We start from the raw sequence: 5,238 nt of genomic DNA on the forward strand, positions 1-5,238 counted from the left end.
TTGATACTTATTTATTTCTTGTATTTAATCTATGAGCTATTTATGTATTTTGATATTTGCATATTATTGACATGCACAATAAACTAAGGATTAAAACTCTAAAGAAATTGCAATATTATGTACAAATTAGTATTTTTCCAAAATCATTCTGCACATTGTGTCTAGCCCGCTGATGATGAGGTGACTTGTTTTCCTTCTCTCTCTACCTAGATGTGACGCTCTCCTGAACGAATAACTTTAGGCAGTGGGGTTTGTTTTTGATTGATAGTTTACGTTTTCCCCTGTACTCCTGCCTAGGCATCAGCTCAGGGGCCCCCTTCTCTGTGATTTACCATAGTCCAGGGGTGTCTTCTTTGAAGGAATGATTGTTTATGTGCAGGAAGGCCTCCCTTCCTGCACATAAACAATCACAAATGGTGATTTCTAACTCCTATGTTTGCTGCACAATGCAGCATATATAGAAGTTGCAAATCATATTGTTGTCATTGTTTGTTTATGTGCCGAAAGGGGCTTCTTCCTGCACATAAACAATCATTCATGGCGTTTTGCTGTTTTATGTGTACTGCACAAGGCAGCAAATATCAATTAACATAACATAACATAGCATTCGCCTTGTTTTACCATGTTAAGACCAGGTTTTCCCCAATCTTCATTTTGACGCTGTGTTGCGGTGGAACACCCACCGCAACACCCATGACCCTCCCCTTTCATGCCTGGTATAGTGTGAAAGGGCGCCTTATTTACCTTGCAGCGTTAAGCCACATTAAATGGCTTGAAACCGCCTTGTGAATAAGGCGAAGCCCCTATCTCGGGCTTGTAAATACGGCCCAGAGTGTCCTTTCTTTAGGCTATGGAAAAGGCACCTCCTGTCCTCCAAGAAGCTTGTCTGCATGTGTTGGTTTGCAGAAGTTGACCATCTACGAGACCCCAAATTGGCCCCTTTTGGTGCTAAGACCACTCCGTTGAAGTCCATTGTGATTTGCCCGTAGAACCTGGAACTGGAATGGAGGCCGCTTTGTTGACACGGTCACTGTCCTAGAACTCCTTACTGGCCACTTTTACCTCCTCCCTGCCGGAGTTGGTCGCTCAAGGCAGGCCAGAATTCCTGAGCACAACTTTATAAAAGTTTTTCAAAGTTTCCACTAACCACAGTAGTTACCAGTACTAATTGGGATTTTGAATGAAAAGCAGTGATTTATGTTTTACTTAAAAATCACACCAGAACCTGGGCTTCTATGGGAATTCTCAAGGGCGTATTATCAAGCCCATTATCGCCGCTTTAGCAGCAGTTTCCTGCCGCTAACTCAGCGATAATTTTAATGCCGTTCTTGATAATATGCCCCTATATCTCCTGAATCCTCCAGTGGATTTTGTTCATTTTAGTGTCTAAAAATGTATTAAAATAATCTGTGAAGCACATATATGAACAAGAACAGAAGTGAAATATTAACATTTTTTTGTTACATTTGTAATAAAGCTTGAAACATTGAGAGAACATATTTGAACCATGTGTTGTTGAATGGTTGCACGGATTGATGCTGTGGTGGCGCTGAGTGATGTTGTGATGGCGAACGAGTGATGCTGTGGTGTTCAGTGATGCTGTGGCAGCACATAGTGATGTTGTTGTGCCCCTGAGTGATGCTGTGGTGGTGCAGAGTGATGCTGTATGCTATGCTATGTTTTGTTTTGCTATCCTATGTTTTGTTTTGTTATGCTATGCTATGTTTTGCTATCCTATGCTTTGATTTGTTATGTTATGTTATGCTATGCTGTGTTTTGTTATGTTATGCTATGTTTTGTTATGCTATGCTATGCTTTGCTATGCTATGCTTTGTTTTGCTATGCTATGTTTTGTTATGATATGCTATGCTATGTTTTGTTGTGTTTGGTATGCTAGGTTTTGCTATGCTATTATATGTATTGTTTTGCTATGTGTTGTGTTTTGCTATGTTTTGTTATGATATGTGTTGTTGTGTTTTGTTATGCTATCTTTTGTTATGTTATGCTATGTTTTGTTATGCTATGCTATGTTTAGCTTTGCTATCCTATGCTTTGTTTTGTTATGCTATGCTATGTTTTGTTGTGTTTTGTTATGCTATGCTATGTTTTGCTGTGTTTCGCTATGCTATGCTTTGTTATGCTATACTGTGTTTTGTTATGCTATGCTATTTTGTGTTGTGTTTTATTATGCTATGCTTTGTTTTGCTATGCTATGTTTTGTTATGCTATGTTTTGTTATGCTATGCTATGCTTTGTTATGCTATGTTTTGTTATGCTATGCTAAGCTTTGTTTTGTTATGCTATGTTGTGTTGTGTTTTGTTATGCTATGTTGTGTTTGGTTATGCTATGTTTTGCTATGATTTGCAATTCTATGTTTTGTTATGTATGCTATGTTTTGTTGTGTTTTGTTATGCTATGCTATGTTTTGTTGTCTTTTGCTAGGTTTTGTTATGCTATGTTTTGTTATGCTATGCTTTGTTTTATGTTATGCTATGTTTTGTTCTGCTATGTTTTGTTGTGTTTTGTTATGCTATGTTTTATTCTACTAGGCTAGGTTTTGTTTTGCTATGCTTTGTTATGTTATGCTATGCTTTGTTTTGTTATGCCATGTTTTGTTATGCTATGCTATGTTTTGTTGTGTTTTGTTATGCTATGTTTTGTTTTGTTATGCTATGTTTTGTTTTGCTATCCTATGCTTTGTTTTGTTATGCTATGTTTTGATATGCTATGCTGGTGAGGGTGTGTGTGTGAGGGTGAGGGGGTGTGAGGGTGTGAGAGTGAGGGTGTGTGAGGGTGAGGGGGTGTGAGGGTGTGAGGGTGAGGGGGTGTGAGGGTGTGTGAGGGTGTGAGGGTGGGTGAGGGTGTGAGGGTGAGTGAGGGTGTGTGAGGGTTAGAGGGGGTGAGGGTGCGTGAGGGTGAGGAAGTGTGAGGGTAAGGGGGTGTGAGGGTAAGGGGGTGTGAGGGAGAGGGGGTGTGAGGGTGAGAGGGTGAGGAGGTGAGAGGGTGAGGGCGTATGAGGGGGTATGAGGGTGAGTGAGGGTGAGTGAGGGTGTGTGAGGGTGTGTGAGTGTGAGGAGGGTGAGGGGGTGAGGGGGTGAGGGTGAGGGGGTGTGAGGGTGTGGGGGTGTGAGGGTGAGGGGGGTGAGGGTGTGTGAGGGTGTGTGAGGGTGTGAGGTGTGTGAGGGTGTGTGAGGTGTGTGAGGGTGTGAGGGTGTGTGAGGGTGAGGGTGTGTGAGGGTGAGGGGGAGTGAGGGTGAGGGATTAACAGAGACAAGAGAGATGACTGAGAGAGATTTGGCACAAAAGAAGATTAACTACTGAGAAAGAAGTGAGGGAACGAGAAATGCAAGAAAGGAAAGAGAAGTGGAACTAAGAGCGAGCCGTGGGAGAGGGAAGAGGAGAATGTGTGAGGCAAACAGCAAGTACGAAAGAAAGGTGGAAGAGGAGAGTGAGAGTAGAAAGGAGAGAAGAGATAGTGAGAGCAGAAAGGAGAGAAGAGATAGTGAGAGCAGAAAGGAGAGAAGAGATAGTGAGAAGAAAATAAATGGAGCAAGAGTAAGAAGTGAAACCAGAAAATGGAAAAGAAACGAGAAGAGGCGGTAAGAGAGACACATAGACGACACAGTGTCGAGACTAGGATAGAGAGAGAAAAAGAGGGAAATGAGAGAATTGGAAAGTCGGGGTGGGGAGACGGCAGGCAGATAGAGAAACGACAATTGGGAAGGTAATAGGGAAAGAGAGACAAGGAGAGGGGACGACAGCGACAAAGGAAGGGGAAGACAGTGGGGAAGGGAGTGGGAGATGGAGAATATTGAGGAAACAGTTATAATGGGATAATGAGAGCAGTCTGACATGGGGAGCGGATGAAGAGAGGGTTGCAAGAAGAGAGAAAGGAAAGAGACAGTGACAGGACAGGGACACATAACATGTGTGAGAGGGCACAGGAATAATAGAAGAGAGAAGGGAACACAAGGGAAAAGGGGCTTATGAGAGTGTAAAAAGCAGTAACGAGTTGCTAGAGGAGAAAGGCTGCACCATTGTCCGTTGACGAGGGCTGACATCACATGCCAGAGTTCGTACTAGCCTTGACACCTAAAATAAGCCAGACCTATTGTATTTCCCACTGCTTGTTTTCTGTATTATCCCTTGAGTTCCAGCTGTTTTCAGGTGTGGCGTTAGCCAAGACCATTTTTTTTTATATCATTAAAAATGCACACACATACATAGAGGGGCTTTATAGGCCAGTGGCTTCACCGATTAGTCTATTAAATTGTCATTCATATTTTGTTTCCGCCCACCACAGTATACTGTTTGGGACAGTGTGCCCACTGCAGTCACTGACTTCACTGTTGTTGTTTGTGCGCATGTGCATACCCGCCCAAAAAGAACCCATTTCAAAGTCAGAGGACGGTGCGCTCTCCTATTTTATCTCAACATTTCTGATGTTTATAACTATCGTTTTACCATTTATTTTCCGTTCCTTCTCACTTTACACAATGCAAGAAAGAAGAGTTTGCATATTAACTTTCTGTCTGAGTATTTCAATGGTACGCGCTGCGCCACCTGGTAGAGTGTGTATCTCGTGCAAAAAGAACCTACGTTAGATCCTGATATCTGCTGTGAACGTTTCTATTTAAAAAAAATATATTATTGCGTGTCCTTTGTCGCATAGTTTGTTTGCATTTTTCCTTTAATTCCAAACCGAGCACAGCTGTTTTCCGTTAGTCTTCATCACCTGATATAGCGTCCTATCCCTGAGATCGGCCATTAACTTTGTTTCTTTGTTTATTGTCACAGCTCCACCTTGTGGCTCTTTTAAATATGCGCTGCGTGATCATTTTACACGTTTTTAAAGATGCATTAAACAAGCGAGTGTCAGAAGCGTGCTCACACGGACAAATCCGAGACGGAAAATGCGCGCGTCTGACTAGTGTCCACATATTCAGTAAGCAAATAGGTATACTAAAGTATACAAGAGGTCCTTCGCTACGCTCGACCTAAAAATGTGGTGCAGGGAGAGGGCAGGAATGCATCGTATGCCTGTGTTGTTGGCAGGATTCTTTCTGTGTAGGAAGGGGTGCCTTCCTGCAAGAGAACAAGCCATAGAGGAGTTTCCACCTTCTATGTGTGCTGCACACTGAGAATGAGGAACAAGCATTTGCAATGCAATAGGTCTCGCATTAGGAAAGTTTGAGCTATTGGTCTTGTAAATGACAATTTTTTTATTTATGTGTTGG

This window comes from Lissotriton helveticus, chromosome 6 (assembly GCF_964261635.1).
Source record: "Lissotriton helveticus chromosome 6, aLisHel1.1, whole genome shotgun sequence".
Classification (NCBI taxonomy): Eukaryota; Metazoa; Chordata; class Amphibia; order Caudata; family Salamandridae; genus Lissotriton; species Lissotriton helveticus.